The sequence below is a fragment of the Lissotriton helveticus genome, chromosome 3_1, assembly GCF_964261635.1.
Source record: "Lissotriton helveticus chromosome 3_1, aLisHel1.1, whole genome shotgun sequence".
Taxonomy (NCBI): domain Eukaryota; kingdom Metazoa; phylum Chordata; class Amphibia; order Caudata; family Salamandridae; genus Lissotriton; species Lissotriton helveticus.
This window is the reverse complement of record NC_136061.1, coordinates 741658434-741684159: the sequence shown is the minus strand read 5'-3', so window position 1 is coordinate 741684159 and position 25726 is coordinate 741658434. Positions and strand designations below refer to the sequence as shown.

At 44.3% G+C, this 25726-nt stretch overlaps 1 protein-coding gene across 6 annotated transcripts in view; it reads left to right on the top strand.

The window, feature by feature from the left end:
- MICAL2 (microtubule associated monooxygenase, calponin and LIM domain containing 2) overlaps positions 1-25726 on the top strand; it is a 1053240-nt gene that overhangs the window by 148198 nt on the left and 879316 nt on the right. The window lies entirely within an intron of this gene.

Here is a 25726-nt window from a genome sequence, read left to right as displayed (position 1 = left end):
TACACAATTTTAATAGACTTCTTGTTGCCCTTTAGCATCAAATCTGCTTCAGATGTTCGGTAAAAGCTGATTGTGTTTTGTACGATGGTACAAGGTATCGTCGGTGGGGGTGAATTATTGGATACAAAGTAGATCGTGTGTTATTCCTTCGTGTCCTATGAGAATGAGATGTGTGGTGATGCTAGATCACTTGGGAAGGATGTGCAGAAAGTGTTCCTAATGTGAAACATGGAGTATCTCAGTAGAAGGACTGATCTCCTGGTGATTCACCCTGCTTGGATCTTGCCTCCTTTATTCCTTAAACATGAGTAAACTAACTTGTGTTGACACCTGTATGAATGGGTATAACAATGTAGAAGATGAAGCACCATGATCATGAGATGTGTGGCATAGACTTTGGCAGGTCATGAAATCTAGTGTTTGCAGAAAGAGAATTCCCTCCATTTACCACTGATCTTAAGATGCCACCAAGACCTGGGTTTAGGGTGAACTCCTCAAAATGACTCTGTTGCACAACACGTTTATAAACACAGGAGTGTGGATTATCAGCAGCCATAGGTTTACCTGGAAGCTTAGCTCTGTGAGGTTTTCTTCCACAACAAAGACTGATGACGTTGCACATGATATTCCCCTTTAATTCTGCCCCTGATTTTCTACATCAGTAAGTATTTTCTTAATTGTACAATATTCTAGGACAGAGGTTTGTAAAACTGTGATTAATGCTGGACCCAACGAACTTCTCAGATGGGTAATGGTTTCAATCTGTTGTTGAGGAGGAAGGGAGGTGCCTTCATGCAACACCTGAGCCCTGCAATGACCTGATCCTGCCAGCAGCAGATGTAATTAAAGTGTCCTGCCAGACACCTGATCTCAAGGGTGCATGACTGCATTATCACTGTGATTACACCAGGTGTAACATGACCCGACAGCTGACGCACACCTGATCCTTAACAACAAGCGTGTCTGCGGGATAGGTGCACTTGCCAGTTGTGACCTTGTTGCAGCTTAAAATCACAACACGTAAACATTGGCATACACCTGCGAGTCCTACGTCAAGTTCAACCCTTCGACATGCAGCTAGATATGCCTACAACACTGTGTTGTTCAAAGGGGTTGTAAGCAGTCTCAGAATTGGGCACTGAAAGTAACAAATCCATGCTCATGGAGGGTGGGGCTAACTCCATGCGGACCTTTGGATAGGGTGGCTATGATGGAAAATTGTGATTGACTTGTCTTAGATGCCTGTCTATCTGGAATGCCTACAAATTTGGTGAACCGGACTGAAAGCTCTTCATCAGGAACTTGTGAATCGTAATATTATCTAAAAGGCTTATTTGCATAAAGGGTGCTGCTTTGGACCTTTTCAGATACCCTGTTACACAGTAAGACTCCACTGCTGCAAATAGCCACTAAGCAGTCATGTGTTATGGACTCTGGCAGCGTTCTAGCTCATGTCTGCTTTGATCAAGCACAGTGTGAAAAGTCTGTGAAACTTGTTCCAGTGTAACTCAAATGTTCCAGTAAAATCACCAGCAACTGGGCAGCCTGGCTTTTCCTCAAACAGGTTGCATTTATTCTGTCTTTGTGCTTGTTAATCATAAGTGATTTGTATATTTTTCTGCATTCCGAAGTGCAACTTATTTATCTTATTTATTTATTTATTTCAATTTATATAGCGCATTTTCACCCGGTGGTCTCTAAGCGCTTGTACCAGGCAAAACAGACAACTCCATAGAACAGGCAGCACCCCTACAACTCTCCCCAAGCTTCTCGAAACAGTATTGTTTTTAGCATCCGACGGAAAGGCAGCAGCTTTGGTTCCTTACGGAGACCTGGTGGAAGTTTGTTCCATGCTGCCGGGAGCAGAGTAGAAAAAGCTCGACCGCCCTGAGTTGACAGACGATAGCGAGGATTAGTCAGAAGCGTAGCTTCTGAAGACCTCAGTGCTCTACCTGGAGTGTAATTCAATAGTCTACTTTTAATGTAGATCGGTGCGTTGCCATAGATAGCCTTGTGGGAAATGCACAGGCCTTTGAAAAATGCCCTCTGTCCAACCGGAAGCCAATGCAGCTGGCGCAGGAGAGGAGAAGCATGTGCCTTCCTGGGCTTCCTATAGATTAATCTTGCTGCATCGTTCATCACAGTTTGAAGCCTCGATAGTTGTTGCTGGGGCAGACCCAAATACAGCGCATTCCCGTAATCCAGTCGCCCCAGAATCATAGCTGTCACTGCACTCCTTAGAGTAGAAAAGGACAGTAGATTAGAGATTTTACGAAGTTGTCTAAGGAGGCCTATGCATGTACCCATCACTGAGGACACCTGCTTTCTCATGGTCAAATTGCCATCAATAAGGATGCCCACGCTTTTTACCACAGTAGCTGGAACCGGCGTCCTGCCCAACTCCCTGGGCCAAAATCCATCGTGCCAGGGGCTGCCTGCGATGGTGATTGGCAGCACCTCTGTTTTGTCAGGATTGATCTTCAGGGAGTTGGCAGTCATCCAGTTTACTGTGTATCTCAGAATGTTATGTAAGCGTGCTTGGGCTCCAGGAGTGTCCTCTATTTGAATGATGATCTGTGTGTCGTCAGCGTAATTATAGACCTGACAATCCATTTGATTGAGCGCTGAAATCAGGGGCTGGAGATAGATATTAAAAAGGAGCGGTGAGAGCGCCGACCCTTGCGGCACGCCACAGGTAATGGCCGCTGCTGCTGATACTAGGTCTGAAAGCTGTACTTTCTGCGATCTATCCTGCAGAAAGGAAGTAAGCCAGCCTAGTGCGGTTCCCCCTTATGAATTTAGCACTCCACCAGTCCTTACTCTGCTATTCAAAGTGTGAGATTTATGTACACAAAGAGTGTCTTTTGTGCATCTAAATTCCACATAGGTGTGCAAAAATGTTTGTCGTGAGTCAGGCACTTGAAGTTGACAGGAAGCTTTTGGACTGCAGTTGTTTCAGTATTCAAAATTATATCGTGACACACCTTGACATACCATGATGTACGGAGTGTTTTATTTATTTTATTTTTGGAGTTATATATAGCACGGATAAGACACTTGTGGGGGGACAAAGCGCTTTACAATGCTAACAAAAGTAGGTGTGATACAAATGGTAGGCAGTATACATAAGCATGATAAAGGTCATGTTGACTATCATTACAAAAGCAAACGGTAAGAACGATGGGAACACATAGTCGTAAATACTAGCATGGTCAGAATGTCTGATAGTTGTCAGAACAGTGTGCAAATGGTTGGGTAATGGAAGTGTTAACGCAGGATTTCAGGTCTATTGTTCTAGATCTAGATCCCAACTCCGGTCGACTGAACTGTTGGTACCTGTCATAGAGTAAAAGGCAATCTACTACTAGGTCAGTAAATTAATGACTTAGTCCACTCTAAAGAACCACTTAAGCTTAAAAGTTTAAAAGTTTATTACAAAGCCAAACTTAACTGAAGATACAAACATCTCAATATAAGGTTCAAAAGATATACGGGTATCAATACAAACATAAATTTTCTAAACGCTCTTAGTCGGCAGAAGAATATTACCAAAACCAATTCAAAAATCATCAAAGTTACAAGAATAGACACAAGCTGTAGCTTATGAGTCATTTACAGAAAGGAAGAAAATCAGGTTAGACTGTCCCTACACTAGACTAAGAGACATCCCTACTTAGCAAGATCTTAACCTAAAAAGGTGTCAGCAGTGGTGTCTTCCAAAGAAGATCACACACTTCTCTTAGTCTTTGTTGCAAATACGATGTCTCTCAGTTCCCTATCTGCCTACCCATCCGCTCTCTTAGGTTCCTCAGACCATCTGCCTTAACTCCACCCAGGGGTACTGTCCCTAATACAAAATCACGTTTACAATAGAAACGCCCTTTAGAGACGCCCCTCACGTGGTGTTGGTTCTGGCATTTTCCATACTGATACTCCTCTGGGCCCATCGTTAGCGTTGACCTTGCTTCCCAGGCTCCTCTCTGGCAAGACGGTACCCCCCAGGAAATTCCTGAAGCCTCCTCCAGGCCTGTGCCTGGTTCTCTTGAACAAAAGTCTATTCATCACTCTCTTGATTGGAACCTCCTCGCACCTGCAAACAGACACTTGTACTGTGGGCCCCAAATTCCGGCCTCCACCGTATCTTCTGAGTCGTAAACTATCGAGCAAGCTCCACAAATTGTGCCTAGCACGACCTTTCTCTAACGAGCACATACAGATCAAAAGAAACGACTTTGTCTATTCAGGCCTATTAAAAATACATGAACGGCCTGTGTACTCTGCAAAGCATTTAATTTCTTAATCTAAACAGTATTCTAACTTATTACACACAATGATTATATGAAACACTTCTATAAAACATAATTTTCAGTTCTATGATCAATAATACTTTGAATTACAATAACATCAAAATCCACCATCGTGTAAGAGTGTAACAGCATCTTGTACTCTATGTGAACTGCCATGTGGCCTACACATTTCTACGTTTAGCAGAATTACATTTTCCCCTACAACAGCCACATAACGTGGGATTTCAACATCATTCTAACATCTCTACAAACATCTACATTAGTTCTTCACACTTGATATAAGTATTCTATTTTAATTAAACACTCTTATGTATTTTTACTCTATAAATTCGACACTCTTATATAATGTTTACTAAACTAATACAACGTGCTTGTAAATATGGTGCACTTCTATTTTTTCTTGATTTCCGCTCTCTCAATCCCCCCTTTGATGACTTTTAGTAGTCATCACCATCACAACACCATCTCTGAGGTATGGACTGAGTCAAACTGAAGTCGTTTCAGTTCCCCCTCGTTTCATCATCTCTAGAGCCTTCAGACTCCTCTACTGATTATCCTGCATCGCAGTCAATCTCCTCTCCTGCCTTCTCATGGTTCTTTGCAACCGGTTTGATCTATACCATTGGTACAGCCGCACCAATCCCCACAAAGTGATTATACAAATCACTATTATGATGATAGGTTTCAGTATGTACCAAATAATACCTTTTCCTAAGTTGGCAAACCAACCTCCAACTTTACCCATTCCTTGACCTACTTTTTCCCACACTGTTATCTTTGTCAGATCCTCAATCTCATGATGAATTTCAGTAATGTTCCGAATGTACTTTTCTAAAGGTTTTGAATTGTCTGGAATGTAAGTGCAACATTCCTGGACCTTCAAAGCCTTACAGACTCCTCCCTCCTTGGCTAACAGAACATCTAGAGCAAGTCGGTTCTGAAGAACCATTGCCCTTATCGATTGCATCTCTCCCTCCACCAGCATTAGTGATCTAGCAGTACTGGCGGACAACCTATCTACAACTGTTGCCAATCTTCTAATCTTGACATCATTTAATGCTATCCCTAAAATAGGAAACATAGCACCAAATACGTCTCCAACTACCTCCTCAGCACTTACATCCCTTCTTCCTCTAACTTGAGTTCCTCCCTGTATAATTTCCAAATCCTTAGCATGGTATATTTTGGGGAAGACAATTGCCAAATAACATGATCCATACCAATTATCTGGTAGTTTCACGTATGCATTTCTTCCACAGACAAAATATACATTTGGGATCACCTGCATTTCTTTCAAGAAGTCTTTCGAATAATATTCTAATTGGAAAGCATGTTCACAACTTACTTTTCCCACAAACACATTCTCGTAATAGGTTTCACCTCTATGTATACACAGTTTCCCCTTTTTCTCTCGGTCTAAAGCTATTGGACCATTGCTACCCTTTCTTTGGTGTGCCCTTTCTTCCTCGGTCCAATCTGTTTTCCATTGACCTGAAGCTTTTAAAATCTTCTGTCTCCGGTATCGATCATCCACTTGTCCTATAAACTTTTTCTCAATTTCTGACACTTTACAAGTCAAATTATTTCTTCGGGCATGTGAAGTATCTAATGTTTTCCAGGGAAGGAAACATTTCTGTAATCTGTCTTCACTCTTATAATAATCCCACTTATTTAAATGCTTGTAGTTCGGCACTTCTGGTAAAACAGCATCGAAGTTTGAAAAATAGTATTCAAACCCATCACGTTCATAGAATATACTAAGCAACAAACTACATGTGATTCCATAAGTCAATGGAAGATGATGATATCTGATACCTTCTTCTACAGAGGCTGGCAATTTCATACAAACATAACAATTCTTGGCCTCCATAGCGTCAATGTATTCATAAAGCAATTTAGCATATGCATTTGATTAAAAATTTCCCTGTGATTCATCTACATGTAACCTACGAGTCTCAACTGCTAGTAAAGCTTTGTCTTTCTCGGTATTGTTCTCCTTTTGACCAGCAGTAGTAGGTTTCTGTATCGATGCAACCTTCGCTTCCTATGATGTTTTCCCTTCATTTTCATGTCCCACTACATAAGATATAGTAACTACTAAAACTATAAAAAAAATCACTCCCACTAAAAGTGTGCCTACTATACATTTGGTCCTGCGGTTCGGGTTGCCAGCCTCCATGATCTCCAGTCAGTATAGCTCTGATTTTCTTTCACAGCACAATGTCTCTTTCTTCGTACAATGTCTCTTCTCGAACCACACCTGGAAGCTGATAATCTTTTCCGCAAGATCAGTCTTTGTGTTCTATAGCAACAGACAACCCTAGCCCTTCTCCGTCCACTAAATGGAAGTCCCTAGTTTCTTCTTCTTCCACTTGGCGCTAGGTTATCTCTCAATTTGTTTATTTACAAAGTCTTTCACACAGTCTTTTAGCAATCCGAAATTATACGTGTTCCAGCGACTCTAATCACGGCTTCTAATATTTCCAAACGAAGAAGAACCTCCTCAAGTATTGACCTCCTTGGGCAACAAATCGGAAATTCTATTCTGTTTAAAACCAGGGCTCTTATTCCGCTCAGATAAGGAGGATAGGGGATATTGAGTGTCGGCAACCCTTCGACCTCCACTCCCGGTATCAAAAACACTATTTCCACTGTTATGATGGGGTCAGTACTGGTCAGGGTCACTTCCCTCACCCTCCCGGATCTCTGTGCACTGGACATCTGCAGCGAGGTAGGTCCACTCAGGAGTAGCGTATCTTCTGCAAGACACTCGCACCCTCCTCGATCTTCTCGGACCTTCCTGTTCCTGTCCTTGTGCACTTTCGTCCAAATCCGAGTCTTCAGATACAGGGGGAAGAGTTTTCTCTGGAGCTGGCTTCAAGCTTGGCCTCTTTCTTCTTTCACTTGGCCAACTAGCTTCTCCACGCCTCTCTCTCCTATATCTTGTCCGCACACTCGGTTCTTGATCACTCTGGGCTTGATCTGCGTCTGAGCCGTATTCACAGCAACTTTCCCCTTCTGTGGCAACTTCAGTTTCACTGCCGTCCTGTCCCTCTTCGTGATCTGTAGCGCTCCCAACTTCTTCCGACACCCCCACAGCTTGACTGATCCCCTCTAGTGGTTCACCGTCTACAGCTGGATTTTCATCTGCGAGAGGAGCTGTTTCTTCTAGGGGTGCTGGAACTCTTCGAGTATGGGAAGCGTGAATCCAGTTTGGCAACCCTCCACACTTCACAGCGGTATTCGTTGTCAGGATAACTTGATAGGGGCCCTTCCAACGCACGTCTAGGCAGTTCTTCCGGACGTGCTTCTTCAGCAGAATCCAGTCACCTGGGCACAAGTCGTGACATAGATCTCTTGAAGATGGAACTTCAGCCGCCTGCACCTGAAGAGACACAGAATGAATGGCGTCAGACAGACCCTTGCAGTAATCCAGGATCAGGTCATCTGTAATATTCAACAAAGCTGTAGTTGGTACAGACGGAAGTCTCATTGCCCTCCCCATTAAAACTTCATGTGGAGAGAGACCTGTCCTCCTGTCTGGTGTGCTACGCATACTCATGAGCACCAAGGGCAGAGCATCAGGCCAGCTTAAGGACGTCGATGAACATACTTTGGGACTTGAGTGTGCCATTTATTTGCTCCACAATACCTGAAGCCTCTGGTCGATAGCTACAGTGCAACTTCTGATCAATGTTCAATGCAGAGCAAAGCATCTTCACAACTTCACTGTTGAAATGAGTTCCTCGATCTGATTCCAGGAAGGTCGGCACCCCGAAGCGCGGGATCAACTCTCTAAGCAACAACTTTGCTACTGTGAGTGTATCGCACCTGCGTGTAGGGTATGCTTCGACCCATCTGGAAAATATGCATACAACCACCAGAACATACCTGAGGCGGTTGCTTTTTGGCATTTCAATAAAATCTAATTGCATTCTGTTGAAAGGCCCCCCAGACCTCCCAATGTGACTCATTGTAACTGGTGTTCTTTTCCCTACATTCAATTGCTGACATGTAAAACATCTCTTACACACTGCTTCTGCTGCAATCCTAAATTTAGGACAATACCAAGTCTGCCTGAATACCCTCAGCATAGCATCTCTTCCTAAATGTACTGGACCATGTATCTGTCGTGCCATTGGACTCACCAATTCCTCAGGTAACACTGCCCTTCCATCTGCTGAAACCCAAAAATCCATTTCACTTTTCACGCAACCTGCTGTTTCCCATGCCTTTTTCTCAGAATCAGGTGCGTTCTCTTGCATGTTTTTTAAATCCTCCCAAGTATCAACTGTTTCTAGCATCATGTTTAACTCGGTCCTTTCCTGAGCCCCACCTACTTCCACCTCCGTGAAAGAATATCCTTGCTCCGCACAATAGCGGGCAACTTCGTCTGCATATCTATTACCTTGTGACACAAAATCTGTATTTTTGGTGTGGGCTACGCATTTGACAATTGCAATTGCTGCTGGCCCTTGTAATGCTTCTAACAACAGTCGCACAAATTCCCCATTTCGAATAGGCGAACCAGAGGAGGTCATGTAACCTCTCTGAGACCACAACTGCCCAAAATCATGAACTACACCGAAACCATATTGGCTATCGGTATAAATGGTGACTCTAATTTTGCTACCTACTAAACAGGCACGTGTCAATGCAATGATTTCAGCTAACTGAGCGGAGTGTACTCCTTCCAGGCAAGCGGCTTCCACAACTCCAGTAATGGTGCAAACAGCATAAGCTGCTCTCAACCGACCAGTATCGTCTCTTAAACATGAGCCATCAACAAAGAAAATTTCATCAGGGTCGATCAACGGCTCATCCACAATATCTGGTCTTGGCTTCGTGCATAGTTCAGTCACATCAAGGCAGTCGTGATCTTCACATTCTTCGTCCTCTATATCATTAGGAAGTGGCATCAATGTAGCAGGATTCAAAACAGAGCACCTCTTAAGGGTCACGTTCTCCGCAGCAAGTATAACTTGCTCGTAGCGCATGAGCCTACTACTGGTCAAGTGCTGTGTCTTGGTCCTGGTCATTAACAGTTCTACAGAATGCGGTACATACACCACTAACTGGTGTCCCATGACAATATTTTCACACTGTTCAATGCTGACACCTGTTGCAGCAACAGATTTGAGACATCCGGGCAACGCTGCGGCTACTGGATGTAAGGTAGCCGAAAAGTATGCAACTGGTCTACGGGCATTTCCATGAATCTGTACCAAAACTGACAAAGCACAACCTTCCCTTTCGCAGCAGAAAAGTGAAAATGGTTTTTCATAGTCAGGCATCCCCAAAGCCGGAGCACGACACAAGTCCTCTCTCAGCTGTAGAAACGCCATCAAACAGTCCTTGTCCCATGGTACCGGATCACTCACCTCCTTGTGCGTCAGTTTTTGTAAAGGTTTTGCTTTCAGCGAAAAGTTAGCTATCCACTGTCGGCAATAACCAACCATTCCTAGGAACATCCTAACTTCTCTCTGTGTCGTAGGCGCGTTCATCTTCATTATCGCCTCTATCCTATCTGGTGACACTTTGCGCTTTCCGTTTTCTATCCTGTGACCCAAGTACTGTACTTCTGTCAGACAGTACTGCAATTTGTTCGGAGATACTTTGTGTCCATTTTCAGCTAAATGGTTCAGCAAGGCAATGGTATCTATCTTACAAGCCTCTTCCGTTTCTGACGCAACAAGTAGGTCGTCTATGTACTGGACCAGAACCGAGTTCTGTGGCAGTACTAGACTTTCAAGATTTTTCTTCAACAGCTGGTTGAAAATGATTGGGCTTTCTGTATACCCTTGTGGGATACGACACCATGTTAGGACACGATTCTCCAGCTTAAAAGCAAAAAGGTACTGGCTCTCCTCATCTAATGGAATTGAAAAGAAAGCCTGACAAAGGTCTATCACTGTGAACCACTCAGCTTGGAATGGTATCTGAAACAATATCACTGATGGATTCAGTACCACTGGACAACATGAAACAACTATGTTGTTAATCTTTCGAAGATCTTGCACTATTCTAAATTTTCCACTAGGTTTCTGCAAACCCATAATCGGGGAGTTGCATGGACTTCCCACGATTTCCTTCAGTATTCCCTGTTTTATCATAGTCGATTACAGGTTTTATTCCTGCAATCGTCTCCGGGGTCAGTTTGTATTGGGGCGTTCTTGGATATTCAGCATTTGGTTTAACCATAATCTTCACTGGTTCTACTCCTTTGATCAGTCCTATCTCTTCTCCAGTAAAATCCCATACCTCTGATGACACTGCATCTCGTAAGTCCCAAGGAAGGTCCTCCACAGTCAGGGTAGGATACAGTTCTATGCATGTTCTCGAATTTGTAACTTTGAAAGTAGCATCATCGTCTGTAGTCTGTACCTCCACTCCCTGAGGTGTGCAGTATATTGTACAGTTCAGTTTGCACAATAAGTCCCTTCCTAACAAACACACAGGACTAGAATCACATACCACAAACTGATGTTCATCTGTGTAGTTTCCTATTTTCACTGATACTGGTTCCGTCAAAGGGCTGTTCATTCTCCTATTTGCAACTCCTACCACCTGAATTGTCTCCCCCGACATTGGTAGATCTGGAACCACCGCCGATCTCAAAGTTGATCGAGTAGCTCCAGTATCCACCAAGAATGTGGTAGGACACCCTGCCACTTCAGCCTCAACAAACGGTCCTCTTTGATCCACCTCTAGAACTGCCCCGAGGGTACAGTCCTCCTCTCTACTTACACGTCGTCCCGTCAATGGATCAACGTAGTAACACTCTTCTTTACCTGTGAAAAAAGGCATTTGTCTATAAACCTTTCCCCCTGTCGTAATCTTTGGTGGCTGCGGGAACTGAGCTCGTGGAGCCGAAGTCCCCCCTTTGGCCACCTTTCCCTTTGTCACTGTCACCCTTTGGACTGGAACTTCCTGAACTTCCTCCTCTAAAACTTCCAGTTGTCCGTTTTCAGGGTTATAGGGACACTCGCGTCTCCAATGTCCCACCTGGTGACACTGGTGACACTTTGTCGTCTTTTTCAGTGTAGCAAAGTCTATTCTAGGTCTCGGATTTTCCTCGTTGTCCTTATTCTGACTGTTTGATTTCCGTCCCATTGTCCCTGTTCCCTGTTGCTGCTGTCCTCCCTTTCCAGCTGACTGCATCTGCACCATCATCAGTTTCTCCTTTAGTTTCTTTGCTTTGGACTCTATTTCATCACTGCAATATCTTGCGTATCTCAAAATCTCATCCAATGGTTTGTTTTGCCAACAAATTAAATGTTGCTGAATCATCAGGCAAATATCAGGTCTCAACCCCAAAACAAACTTTGAGACGAACTGTCCTATATCGTTGGGATCCATTACATCTAATCCACTGTATTGTTTGAACGTTTTCAGCAATCGTTCATAATACTCATGAACTGTCTCCTTGGGTTCCTGTCTTGTTCGGTCTATTTTTACCCAATCTATGTCTTGTGGTGGCACCTTCTCCTTCAGCCATGTCATCACCCTTTCATATTTTACCATTACACTTTCTGACGGTCCATTAGTACGAGTGTCCCTTTCTGGTTCTGCAGTTGGCCACTCGACACTAACCTTGCATGCTATCCACAAGTCTCCTGGGACCACAATGTCGAATAAGGTGTTCAAATCAATCCACAATACCTTTGAAATCTTGACGAATCTCTCTACCTGCTTGTACCACTCTACAGGATTCTCCCTTAACTTCGGAAATGAGTTAGTAAATGCAGCCAAATCTCCCCTACTCCAGGGTACGTGTACATAATTTCCATGCGCTATTTCTCGCAAAGGGAATGCCTCCATCTGCATTAGCCTTCCCTCCGGAGACATCACATTCGTACTCCGCCTAACAGTTCCCTTTTTGGACCACCTCTCTTCCCATTTGTCCAGATCTCTCCATGCTCTTATCCCGGTGATCAGCTCCCTTATGTGTGTTTTTAATCCAGTTGTCCTCCTCTCATCCAAGTCCTGATCTGAATAATGCAACCTATGGTTACCCTGTAATGCCTTGGTTCTGGACAAATCTACCATATACTTGTCTGCCAGTTCAGACAGCTTCTCATGAGTTGCTCTGGCCTTTCGAGTGATGTCCTTTGCTATAAACAGCAGCTCATCTTGTTCGTACATGTCAATTCTTTCTATCGGCACTGTACCATCTATTACCTCGTCCAGGTCAGATTTTAAACTGGTCACATCGAGTCTTTTGGCTTTTATTACAGCTTTCAGTATGCCATCTCTAGAGAGTCTATTTACATCTCTCCCATCACAGCTCTGAGTCCTACGTCTAGGCTCAGGCGAGTTATGGGGAGTCCTCCCATGCTCCCATCTCTCCAGGTCCCATGCAGTTCCATCCTCTCTGGGTGTATGATGAAACACTCCTCTATTTCCCATAATCCCACATTTCTCATTCTGCATGGTTTCTCTAGGTGCATGGTAAGACATTCCATTATTCCCCATGTCTTCACAATTCGCCTGTGACCTCTGATCACTCGACGCATGGCAAGATCCTTCACTGTTCCCCGTGTTCCCACGATTCCAGTGCTGTACGTTATCATTAGGTGCCTGGTGAGTGCACCTAAACCTATCTCTGTATTCTTGGGTCCTTTGGTCTCCCTCACTTTGAATGAGACGAGATGCCTCTCCACACTCTGTACTTCTGCTTTTTCGCTCCTGCCCATTCCCTCTGTCAGTATGACGTGTAACTCCTCTACTCTCCTGACTTTTACCGTCCCACTCCTGACCGCTTTCGCTAGCCCCGCAGTGAGATAATGTCCCTTTTCCTTGACTTCCCCATTCTGCTTCTGCTCTTGACCTGTTGCTCGGTACTCCTGTGGACCCCTCCCATTCCCTCAAGTCAGCCCTCAACTCTTTATAGGATTTCGGCCGTGGTCCCCTCAGGTCCATCGGTCCTCTCTGACCCCCCTGTTCTGTTACGGGACCCACTGCTGAATCCACTGGGGTGCTCCACGTTATCGGTCCTGGTAATTGCCTCCAGGCATTTGTCGTGTTATTCCTTCTCTCCTTCTCGACTCTCTCTCTCTCTAGCCGTACCTGTTCTTCCCCTCTCCCTTTCTCTGGGTGATAAACCGACACTATAGGACCTATGGTAACGGGTACTTGAAGAGCATCAGGTAATTCATAAGACTCAACCCTCTCTGTTGCTGGCATCTTCTGCACCACAATCCTTCCGACTACTCCTTGTCCAGGGCTATGTTGAGGTATCTCCTCACCTTTGGTAGGCACCCAATTCGTTATAGGGAATGGCATATTTCCTTCCATGTCCACCCTGTCTTCCTTTGGGAGCTCCGTACCTTCTGTCTCCCTATAGTCGGGAGGCGGTTTATCTATCAACAACCTATTTATTAGGTTATCCTCCGACTCGCTCTCATCATCTTCTTCTATTGGTCTCTTTTCTCCTGTAACCTCTCTCACTGGGTACAACTTATCCACTTCAATCGTCTGTACCCTCCATCTCTTAGCCTCCGCATCCCAGTTGGCATCTTGCACTGCCCTTACTGATCGCCGTACCCTTTCTTGGCGTCTGTTCTGACTCCTGTCGTGCGCCGCCCTAATCCATGCATTAAGCGCCTCAAACTGTGTTGGTCTAGGCAAAGGTCTCAATGAGGACATAACTGCTTTCAACTGATGCAACACTTCTAGTCTAAACGTTCCGTATTTCGGAAAAGTCAGTTCCTCATTCCCCTCTGTAATCTTACTCCAAGTACCAAGCCACAGTATAGTATGCAACCCAACATTCGTTGCCATATAGTGAGCTGGTGTACCCTCCGGCGGTGCCTCTTCCCCGTAATAAGATTCTCTTCTCTTTCTCTTAAAAATCCCTCTCAAACATTTAAAACACTTCATGGTCAAAATCTACAAAATTTCTATTTTCTCCGCGTTCGTTTACTTCCTGATGACAATCCACCAATCTCAGCGCGGTTTTCGCTAACTGGCCTATCACAGCGCGGCTCTTTGCTGACGTCACACCAACCGCCCTATCTCAGCGCGGCTTCACACCAACCGGCCTATCTCAGCGCGGCTCTCGCTGACGTCACTCGTCCCCCTTTCGCAGCAGTTCCCCTCCTTTCTCCGCTCGTCTCCCGGTCATGCATGCGTCCCATTCATACTCTAAAAAAATTATTACTTCCGACCAAGCGATCACTTTCCCTGACTGTACGTCCACAGTCTAACTGTAATTGTCACCTTAACTGACGAAATGTCTTTCCGTTGGTCCAGACAATCGCCTTCTCTGATAGGTTACTTGCACACGGTAACTTTCGACCTGTGTCCGTTACCCACACACTCACTCTTGCATTCCCCCTATCTCGGTCCTGCGGGCGATCAATGGTACCTCATGACCCCCTTTTCTCTGGTCGACAACTACTCTGGATGTTCGATACACCCGAACCACTTAAGCTCTTCCCCGAACTTAAGATTTTCACCAGTTCACCGGTTCCCCCGTTTCCCAGGTTACCAGTTTACCAGTCTGCCAGGTTGCGCGCGCTCACAACCCTCTCTCATTCACTCTACAGGCATTCAACTCCGCATGACATTACAATACAGATACAACACAAAACACCGCAATCTGTCCACGCATGACCCTTGTTATACTCACTCTCGTCCGATTCTGCTGCTTTTCTCTCGCGCCGTCAGCACCCTCTTCGGCAGGCCACCTCTCGATCTCTAGGGACCTTGGGGTAAACTTAACCTAGTCTAGATCACCCTCCTCAAGAAGGTAACCATCCTCTGCTACCAACTGTTAACGCAGGATTTCTGGCCTATTGTTCTAGATCTAGATCCCAACTCCGGTCGACTGAACCGTTGGTACCTGTCATAGAGTAAAAGGCAATCTACTACTAGGTCAGTAAATTAATGACTTAGTCCACTCTAAAGAACCACTTAAGCTTAAAAGTTTAAAAGTTTATTACAAAGCCAAACTTAACTGAAGATACAAACATCTCAATATAAGGTTCAAAAGATATATACGGGTATCAATACAAACATAAATTTTCTAAACGCTCTTAGTCGGCAGAAGAATATTACCAAAACCAATTAAAAAATCATCAAAGTTACAAGAATAGACACAAGCTGTAGCTTATGAGTCATTTACAGAAAGGAAGAAAATCAGGTTAGACTGTCCCTACACTAGACTAAGTGACATCCCTACTTAGCAAGATCTTAACATAAAAAGGTGTCAGCAGTGGTGTCTTCCAAAGAAGATCACACACTTCTCTTAGTCTTTGTTGCAAAAACGATGTCTCTCAGTTCCCTATCTGCCTACCCATCCGCTCTCTTAGGTTCCTCAGACCATCTGCCTTAACTCCACCCAGGGGTACTGTCCCTAATACAAAATCACGTTTACAATAGAAACGCCCTTTAGAGACGCCCCTCACGTGGTGTTGGTTCTGGCATTTTCCATGGTGATACTCCTCTGGGCCCATCGTTAGCGTTGACCTTGCTTCCCAGGCTCCTCTCCGGCAAGACGGTACCCCCCAGGAAATTCCTGAAGCCTCCTCCAGGCCTGTGCCTGGTTCTCTTGAACAAAAGTCTATTCATCACTCTCTTGATTGGAACCTCCTCGCACCTGCAAACAGACACTTGTACTGTGGGCCCCAAATTCCGGCCTCCACCGTATCTTCTGAGTCGTAAACTATCGAGCAAGCTCCACAAATTGTGCCTGAAGTAAAAAACATCATGGATTTCAGAGGTATAGATGGGAGGGTGAACAGAAAACAGGCAGGAGACCATCATGCATGAGGAGAGTGGGCATGGCCTCAATGTGAGGGGAATTGGCTGAATAGAAGAATTTTTACTTTTGTTCTGAAGATAGATGTGAATGGGTTGCATCTGATCTCCAGAGGGAGAGAGTTCCAGATTTTAGAGGCAATTCCAGAAAAGGATCGATTGTAAGTTTTCTTTTTGTTGAATTTTTGTGACTTAAGTATTAGGAAGCTTGTCCTTCTGGAAGCTCTGTGTTTGCCCGATAGTCCGTTCCTGGATCAGATAGTAGGGGGTGTTGTGGTGCAGTGCTTTAAGGTCATGCAGGCACTTGTGAGATGGATCCTAGCATCATAGGGTAGCCATTTCAGTGACTGGAGGTCCAGGGTGATAGGATTACTTTTTGTTTTGATCCAGTAATGAGCCTAGTTGCAGGGTTCAGAGTAGCCTTCAGTGATGCCAGTGTGATTTTATGGAGACTCACAAGGATAGCACTACCATAGTCTAATTTCAGTATCACAAGTGCTTTAACTGCTTTTTTTTTTTTTTAGATCTGCCATGGGGAGGACAGGTTTTAGTTTCCTTAGTGCGTGTAGTTGATGGTTTGCTCCTCTGGTGGTGGCACTAATGGGCTTTTGCTTGGAGAGGGCTTTGCCCAAGATTATTCCTAGGGATGTGGCTGAGTCCATTATATGTGGGGTACAGTTCAAGGTAGTACAATGTGGGAGCCAATCTTTGATTCTAGGAGCGATTTTGGGCGGTGAGATCAATCAGAATTCTGTTTGGAGGAAATTTAGTTTGAAGTGGTTACGAGTTAGCAAATGTTGCATTTTGTCAAGGTGTTATTAAGGATGCATATGCCATCAGGAGAGGAAACTTTTATGTAGAGCTGAGAATCATCCACATACATGTAGTAGGAGATATGAGTGAGTTTGAGGATTTCATTTAGGGGCTCCATGTAGGTTAAACAGTAACCTGGAACGAGAAGAACCTTGGGAAGTACCGAGCGACAAAGGGGACTGACCGGATAGATTGTTATTGGTTAGAACATGCTAGGATCTGTTTTGAAGGATACCCATCCTCTGTCCTAGTAAGTTAAGAAGGGTTTCATGATTGACAGGGCAGACGACTCAGTGCGGAGGATACCGAAGAGAAGGGAGGGGAGCATCCAAACTGTATGCAATTCTGGGTAGAGAGGTGGTGTTCAATCCTGTATGGGAATTCACAAGGCCTGATTCAAAGAAATGGCTGATGGCGATGAGGCAGGAGGAGGCCTTTATATTCATGTACATGAGCGGAGGAACACTCTGGTTCTTGTAGCTCAACCTAGGCATCTTCTAGCTGGTATGGGAAAACAAGGGAAGAATCAGGAATCCCCATCTTATTGGTGGCTTTCTTTGTCATAAGTTTTAGTTGAGGTGTGAGGAGCAGATGCTATTATTATCTGTGTTAATCACTGGTGTTCCTTTTTTCAAGTTCAGAAAAATGAAAATTTGAGCGAACCTGTCAGGATCATAAGTGAACCGTTAGGCTGCATGCAGATGCAGGCAGCTGCAATGGTACACTAATATTTATTTAGCCTAACAAAGACCTACGTAGGATTAAACTGGATACTGCACATTGCATAATGTTAACAAATGTGTATTTTCCTAGATCAACTTGTCAATATTGTTGACACGTTCTTTGATATTATAATAGTAGATAAAGTGTCTTTGCAGGATCGGGAGGTGTTATCCTCAAGAATGGCTGAGATAATGTGCCCCTGATAGTCAAAATTGACCATAAACTAATCTTTCTTGAGGCAGAGTTCAAATTAGAAACAATGAAGGTTTATTAAAGAATCAAAGTTTATTACAGATGGCACAAATATAGTTAGTTAAGCAATATAGGGAATCAGCATAAGGCGCAGTCAAATGCACCGTAAAGTCTCACAAAATATTTTAAGTCCTAAGCATGAGACTGACTGACGTGGGTCTGGTCTCTTAAGAGCCGAGAGATTGACTCACTTCCATTTTGAGCCCCTTTTATTATAAAATTCACAGTAAGAATTCCATTGTCCGCATGAGGTGATCGAATTATAACATAGGTTTAACAAGTCCGAATACAGCGTCATTTAACACATCCCCTAAATGAATATTAATGAAAGCCTCATTGACCTAATGCTATTGGATGTGACAGTACAACTCTAGTTACACGCTAAACAATAACAAACTTCTATAATGAGTGGACTTGCTGTAACAAGGAGGAAGAGACGTTGAACTTTTGATTGAAGGATATCATTTGTGCACATTCTGCTGCTTGCGGAATAGAAATATAAGATGGAATCACGCCTAGTTTAGGCCTGGTTTGGCAAATACTAAGAAAGCATGGTTATATAAAATGCAGCATTTTCGTTTTTAGTGCAAAACATTCATGTCACTTCACAGATATTATGTATTCATCAGAAATATGTTCAACAATGTCCACTCATGCTTTAAATGAAAACGTCTACTTTCTACAGTGGCTCAAAGAGTAATTCAGGAGTTAAACCTTCTTCTGCGAATCGTCATCCGCGAAGCCATAACAATATCTCAGCTTTCATCTAGGGTGGAACTTTGAAACTAATAAATGTAGGGACTGAAAGAGTGGAGAAGCGTGGCTCAGTGGTTAGAGGCGGCAGACCCGGAAGCTGAGATCGACCGTGGACCAGGGTTCGATTCCCCGCCTCGGTGGGTCTCGGGCTCAAAATTCCACTGACTCGACAATTCTCGCTCTGGTGCCTACTCAACTCACAGGGTCACACTCTGCGACTCTGGGCAATAGCTTGCTTAGTCTCCACTACGGCCCCTTGCGGCGGGTTGCCTGGCTTTCACCTTGTGGACACCCTGCCGGGGTTTCTCACAGGGGAATACCAGGACGGGTTCCCTAAGCAAGCGCCGGGACGCTCACGGGCAGCTGTGCGCTTTACAAGTCTAGCACATTTACATTTACATTTACATTTACATTTACAAAGTTAGTCATGTTTCTCGGTGTTATTTATAAAATGAGTTGGTGTTGGTATTACATAAGCACTGGTTTTTATTGGTTGTCATTCATAGGATGGAAAAGTTGAGAAGGAGCGACACACAATCTCTGATAATGGTCAATTTTAGATCACTTGTTGGAGTTCCAGGTGATACTTTGGAGATATTATGATACTTCTAGGACAATGCTCTATGAACTATTGAGCAACAGGAGACCTTGACTCCAGGCGTCTTGTTTGCTTAAACTCACACCAATTCATTCTTATTTCTCTAATAGTTATGGTTTGCTAAACGAACTTGCAGACTATATTGAAAATTCTAAAACTATGTTGAGAATCATTGGCGGCCATTGCAAATTAGGCTGGTGTATGACCAAAGAGATGCGTCTCCTTCCAAGGCAAATAGAGTCCAAGATGAAGCTCAAGATCTCAATTGCAGGCCAGGCCACTGTGGGAAAGAGAAGTTCAAAGACGGACTCCTGCTGCGTCCCTGGCATGCGATCTTGGGAAGAGCTAGATACCAGGACAGATAGCGTGGCTGAAGAGCCACGCCAAAGCCAAGAGATGCTGTTTCTTTTGGAAGTTTTCTTCGAACGTTTTGATGACCAGCAGAATTGTTTTATTCATTTTCTTATGACGGGAACTGAACAATGGCTCTTTCATGGGGTTGTCCGTGGGTTTTTGTCAATGGCCCTGCACTCTTCAATAGTTCATATCCCGGTAGAGAAGGATTATTATGACTCAGAGTTCATTGAATCTTTCCATGGGACTGCTGTAAGTTATCTGCAACACAGGGGAGTGGTGTCTCCGTCCCAGGGGTGTCAGCAGCAAATGAAATACTAGATCTTCTTGTTGTAAACAATAATCTGCTTTTTATACCTCCTGATTCCCGGCACACCCAGTATACAAAGTTTGACACGAGAAGAGGCTCTTTCACAGAACTCTGGGTGTCATGATGACCCTGTTTGAGGATTGCACGGTTGGATCTGCCAAAACTTTACTATATCGTGGCAGAGTCAAAACTACTTGAACCTCATCTTTCCCTTTTATCTCGCGCTCCTAATTTTTAGATAATTTGTGAGAAGGTTCCAGGGGATGTAAAATTCTACAAGTAACAGAGAAGTGTTCTATAATTCTACTGCTTTAGTTGATCATCCCTGGAGTGGCAAAGTGTCATTTTATCCTACCAGGAAGGTCTACTCATGCACACTGTACACTGAGCTTCTGTACTCTCTGAATGCCTCCAATGTAGAGGTCATAAATGGGAAAAGGCAGCAAATTTAGAAACCAGCTCAAGCATGTTTATACATGCAAAGAAACTTGGCCACATGTTTAGTTTCGAATACGGTACGTCTCTTTCTGCTGTTTCGTCTGGACTGCTTCTATTGTGTGTGTGTGTGTGCGTGCGTGTGTGTGTGTGTTTATGGGTGTGTACGACCATGCAAGGAGACACTAAGAATCTCATTTAAATTTAGTGTGAAAATCAGGTGCAAAATATCTTAGTAAATATAAAATTAATGTCAAGTATACTTTTCCACATACTCATTACTCATTGTGGCACTTTTGGTGAAATTGTGTGCAAGCCATATTTACACTAATTGTGTACACATTGTATCTCCATTTTCTGCTTCCTTATTCCTTAGAGAAAAAAGTTGTGGTACATGAATGTGCAGAACAGCGAGAAAGTGCAACAAATGCTCAACTCTCAATCATCGGTAATGTAGAAATAATGCTTGTACCCATTTTGTTTTCCCACTTGAGTCAAAATGGCCCTGTGGGACATCCTAATCTAATACATAATTGGCACTGTAACTAGGCATGGTTTTAAAGAACATTACACTTTTTGCTCCCTACACTGGCAACCTAGTAGCAGAGGTTTCTCTTCAGAAAGTTTTCCTGAACCATAAGGCCTGGAAATCATTTGCCTGCAACTAGTTGCACAAGGTAGATCACCAGCACAGATCCACTCAACCTTCAACCAGGAACCTTATGTAGATGGAAGCCTGGCCACATTCAGATCAGACGCTTGCAACAAGCTGGATCTCAGTCTTGGGCTAGACACCGGATATATTTTCTGGGTGGAGCTTAAAGTCTTGCTATATATACCACCAGGCAGAAATCTTGGAACTGGAATTACTGAAAGTGATCCGTTACGTCTATATTAAGTCGATATGAAAAAGTGCAAGACAGTCCCGTAAGCGATGCCTTCCAGTACACTTTCTATCTCTGTCTCACCCAATTTACCAAGGGACATTTGGAAACTGCTTGAGAGAGATGAAAACACAAGTAAATAAGTACTTTTTCTTTAAAGAGATCCAGAGGAGGAAGCTTATTTTGTGATGAAACATTTGCGTGTGGGCATAGACGCAATGTATTTTCTGTGCACCCCTGTGTGTACGTCAGTCTGTGTAAAGGAATAATCTGTCTTCCACGAACGGTGGTGTGACTTGAACTGGAATTCGGAAGAAAACCTATATACACGGTTCTATCAAAGTACAAATCTTCCAAAGACGTGATCACTATACACATTGAACCCCTGTTGTATGTAGGTATGGGAAATTGTGTCACTGCCTGGGTGGGCTTTGCTATTGCCAGGTGCCCCCCTGGAGTGTCACTTCCATGAACTCACAAACTTGAGGAGCTGTCAAGAATAGACGTAAAGGAATAGTCAAAATGACTTCTTAAGGGCATATGTAATGTAAGGGCACCACTTGCTTCTATGATTAAATATTCTCAGGTCTAAATGCTTCATGACTGCCTTCAAATACCTGCTCATTCGTAAATGACCCAGTGGGACGCGTGATGCCAGTGTGAGTTGGATGGTGAGGATTATCATTGGCAATGCCCCAAAGAATTGAGAAATGACAGGGAGTGAATATCTATTTTTGGATTGTGCATTTGTTGTGACATACGCTGGCCGCTAATCACCCTCTTAAATCACACAAACCACCTCACCTCTACCTTGGTTATTTGCTGCTGTGCTATATGAGAGAGACTCCTGCAGCGCACTGTGGGAAACCAAAGCTATACTGGCACCGACAGGGTTTAGTTGTTGAAATGGTTACACTAGACACCTTTTGAAGGTGTGCATTGATTAAATGTCAGAAGGGTTTATAGTTTTGTTTCTTTCAAGTTCATCAGGAGCACAAGTGAAGCAATGAGATTCAAAGACAGTACCAAGAAAAATTGTTATATATAGTCAATCAATCAATATTCATTTAGTTTGGTAAGAATAAGACCATGAAAAGACATCATACAAATTCCGTTAATACAAATAAATACAATGATCAATACGAAGAGCGGTATAAACTGTACAGAATATGCAAACTGAGCAGATGTTTCAAACAATACAACTTACAGTACCAGAAAGCTTAAAAATCGATTAACCAGTACAGCACAATCAATTTGCATATCTTCATCTAATATACAAAGCTCTTCTAATAAAATGTATAATTGCAGAACATATCTGTAGAGAGCCCAGCTGTTGTAAAAAGATCAGAGATCTTCTGGGTTGCCTGATATTTGCCCTTTTTAAAACCGGCATTAAATTCCCCTTCTATGGGACTACGTATATAGAACAGAAAAACATAAAGTGTATAATGCTTTGTTGAAGGCAATTGTCACACGGACAATTGGGTAAACCAACTGCCCTGGATAGAAAAGGCAAAAAGGAAATGGATGGTACTCAATCTAAATCGTCTCAAAATCTAAGGTTTGTGGAAAAGGCAGGATACAGTTCCAAGACATTAGATGGCCCAAGTCTAAGATTGCCCTTACTGTAGGCAAATTATAAACTTTGAGCCTTTCCATAGACGTGAAATCCTATTATAGACATGTAATCAATTCCTTACTATTAGGAGTTATCCTTGTGGGTTTAACCTAGAGTTCTTTAAGACCTGATTTCTCCAAAGACTGTTTCACATAAAGCAACCGGGGAATCCTATCCACCCCATCCATCGCCAGGCAGTCCTCCAGAATCTGTTTCAAGAAGGGCATTTCCGGGGTAGACCAGACCTTAACCAACAAGAGTAAAGGGGCAGGATGGACCACATCTTAAAAATAGTTTAGGCCCAGCTCGTGGTGGCCAATGAAAGATGCTAAAGAGACGGGGGTTTAAAGCATGCGATTTGCAAATCTATTTTCCATGATCTGAAGAATTTCAACCTCAACATGACCCCACACTCCTGCTCTATAGAGCCCCACCCGAATACGTTTACTTTTGTACAAAAGCTGCATTTCAATTATCATTTATTCAACTAGCTTTGATGAGAATCGAAAAATTGCCTCAATGGCACCTTGACATTGATGGGCTCTAGTTCTGAGTAAATGCATCCAATTTAAAGAGGTGTCAAAAGGTATGCTCTGATAGTTAAAAGCCGGACCCTCTGAATAGTGACCCCTCCCACCACATGTAGCCTAGATTTCGTCTTTGTGTGTCCCATAACTATCACAAAAGATTTAGAAAAATTCACTTTTAAATCCAAATCACCAATAAAGGCCATAAAGATACCAAAAGCTGATGTAGCAAATGTGCTGTTTGCGCTGTGAGCATAGCGTCATCTGCATAGAGGAGGCAGGGGACCAGCGGTGCACCCACTACAGGCAAATCTTACCCAGCCTTAGTCAAGTGTAGATCTAGACCATTAATGTATAACAGGGAAATGAGAAGGGGCCAAAATGCACCCATGCTCGATTTATTGGGGTCAGTCCACTTCCCGTTTTGTCCAAAACTAAATGTTATGGTGTGTAGGAGAGTGGGGTCTGCAATCCTATGGTCACCCCAGATTTTTGCTTTTTGCTTCACTGGTTTACGACTTTCCCTGGCTGTGGGCCTGCTAATCAGACCCACAGCCTAGCTGTTCTCTCTCTAAATTGACAACCATGTACTTTAGGTGCATTTACCAATTGGTACTGGACCACCTTATCAGTCCCTGTACCCAGGGCATAGGTGTACCCAGGGCCTACCAGGGGCTGAAGCATGTATTATGCCATCCCTGGCTGGCCATCTAAATCTGACACAACTGGCTGCATGACAGCTGGGGCAAGGTGGTGTAAACACCCTTTGCTGTAGATATAGTATACCTATATCTAACCCTAAAATGGACACATATATTCCTATCAGTCACTCCTATGGAAGGCCTTATCAATCCTGAAGGCAGAGTGCTTGGAATTATGTGAGATGGTGCTCTGGCATGAGCTGAGGCCGTTTGCAGATTGCGGAACCAAGTCCTAATAGCTGTTCCATGATAACGCTATACCATATAGTCTTAAGTGCATTATCAACCTCGCGGTTAAATGCTAACTCTGGTATAACATTATCAAAACATGTCGAGTAAGGTGTCATACGATTTGGAATACTACCCCCTCGCCAATTCTGGCGACGGGGGTAGCATTCCACCCTTCTAGAGGGACACGACATGTATGTAACGGTGATCCCCGGTTAAAGTTAACTCTAGCCTCAGCATCACAAAATGGATGCTGCCACCACAGACACAAGTCTGACCTCCTGCTGCTGGGAGTCCTTCCAGCGAGGATGGCTTGGACAAAGGTTTTCCTGCCTTGGGAGGTGCTAGCACCACCCCAGACAGGATTTTGTGTATTGGGGAGGATAGGCCTGAAAGGAATGAGACATGCCTGGGGCACACAAGGTGTCCTGTGCATACACCGGTTCAAACCAGTTGCTGGGGCATCCCTGCCCCAGCTCTGGTGGGAAACCGGACACAGGATAGGGGGTGTAACCACCCCCCTTCCTGGTCCCACCCAGGGGAGGGACCTAGTCAGTAGTGCAGCCCCCTTTAGGAGAATAAAGGTAGGAGCTGGTCCCATTCCAAATTAGATTATCCTGAACTATTCAACAAGAAGAAACTCTTGCCTTCGACGTTCTGCTCCACAGAAGACTGAAGAATCTCCCTTGTGGACAAGGAGTGTCCACCCTGCAACTGCAGGCACCATCAAGCTTCCAGCGGCTTCACTTTGTCGTCTTCCCTCGAGGATCCAGACTTCAGAGCCCAACGAGACCCAGATTCCCAGACCTCTCCGACCTCAACTCACATCTGCAGCAAAGCTGAGATCCGTGAGTGCGACAAAACACGTGGGACCGGCCATCTTAAACGAACCTGCACTTCGCTTCCAGCACGACTCCCGAGGTAAACTTGACCAAGTGCTTTGGGGACTGAGAAGCCCCAGCCCCGAGCAGCCCCTGCACCGAAGATCAGCCCTCCAGCATCCACGAGATCTGCGTGGGGCCCTTCTGCTTGTTTGCTGCTCGACGCGTTGTCTGGTCACTTGCCGGCTGGCTAGTGACCTCCTAGACTACGAACCTTTGAATCTTTGCTGCTGGTCTAGTTGCTCCAGACTGGCCCTTGCTCCCTTCCAAAAGAGGGGCACCCCGGACTCTCCTAGTCCGCACCAGACGTCTTTTCCACTCACCGCGTGGGTTGCCTTTGCCAAGGCCTGTTGAGTCCAATCCCGGATCCGACACCGCCGACAGCGAGAGCCTGCATGGGACAGCTCGTGCCTCCATCCTGGTTGTCGAAGACACCTCCTGGTCCACTTGGCTGCAGAGTCAAGCATCCACTCTTCACCTGATCGCGATGACAGCACCTGGTTCCTTCCTGGTTCCACACCGGTCACTGGCTAGTGACTTTGAACACTGTCCCCTCTGCTTTCAGGTCCTCTTCTT